This window comes from Orbicella faveolata, unplaced genomic scaffold (assembly GCF_042242905.1).
Source record: "Orbicella faveolata isolate gen_17 unplaced genomic scaffold, um_ofav_v1 contig_4, whole genome shotgun sequence".
Taxonomy (NCBI): domain Eukaryota; kingdom Metazoa; phylum Cnidaria; class Anthozoa; order Scleractinia; family Merulinidae; genus Orbicella; species Orbicella faveolata.
This window is the reverse complement of record NW_028301569.1, coordinates 6,915,001-6,915,793: the sequence shown is the minus strand read 5'-3', so window position 1 is coordinate 6,915,793 and position 793 is coordinate 6,915,001. Positions and strand designations below refer to the sequence as shown.

At 38.6% G+C, this 793-nt stretch overlaps 1 protein-coding gene across 1 annotated transcript in view; it reads right to left on the bottom strand.

Annotated features, from left to right (window-relative positions):
* LOC110045480 (uncharacterized) overlaps nucleotides 1-793 on the bottom strand; it is a 5,084-nt gene continuing 4,291 nt past the window's right edge. Inside the window, exon 4 of the mRNA XM_089276265.1 lies at nucleotides 1-171. The gene's annotated coding sequence lies outside the window, so the exon portion shown is untranslated. The remainder of the gene's footprint in view (nucleotides 172-793) is intronic.

Sequence of the window (793 nt, the reverse complement as noted above, 5' to 3'; positions counted from 1 at the left end):
TGCAATGAAACTAAAGCTTTTATTATTCTACTTCTACATCTAGAGTCATTACGGTTGTTAAAATTGTGCTTAACTATACTAAGAAAGTCGAGCGAAACGTAAGCCTTTCTTTAACGACGTGCAGCTCGTCCAAGGAAATGAAGGCGTCTCAATATAGGACACTTTCTGTACCTGAAAAAGAGACGTCAAAAGGGAGAAAAACGTGGTTAAAATGATCGCTTCAGTCTTGACTTCTAAGGCAGAGTCCACACTACGTCGGAGGAACTTGAAAACCTAGCTTTTTTTTCCTACGGTTAGACCTACCATCCACACTAATCTGTCACGAAAACGGAGCTTTTCGTAAAAGATGGCGTCACGATAATCATGTGATTTTCCTGACCGATTTTACCTCAAACGCAAATCCAAAATGACCTGATAACTGTTGCGTTTTTAAATTCCTCCGGCGTAGATAGACTAGATAGTGTAGAAAGGAAACATTTGATGCATTCTCAAAAAGAAACCTCCGTTTTCAAATTCTTCTGGCGTAGTGTGGACGAAGCGCCCATAACAATCATCAAAATCTAATCAAATATCAATCAACGCGCCCCTAATGAACGTAACGTTATTTTTTGTATTTGGATGGAAATTACAGATATTTAGATTCACATGTGTTTGATGTTTACAGTTTTGTACATTTTTTTCCAAATTAGAGATCCCTAGGGGCAAGTGCAGCAAAATTCTATTGATCATCTTGAGGAAAACCGAAGGACTCCAGGAATGAGACGATCAGAGATTTCAGTGAAAGTTTGCAACC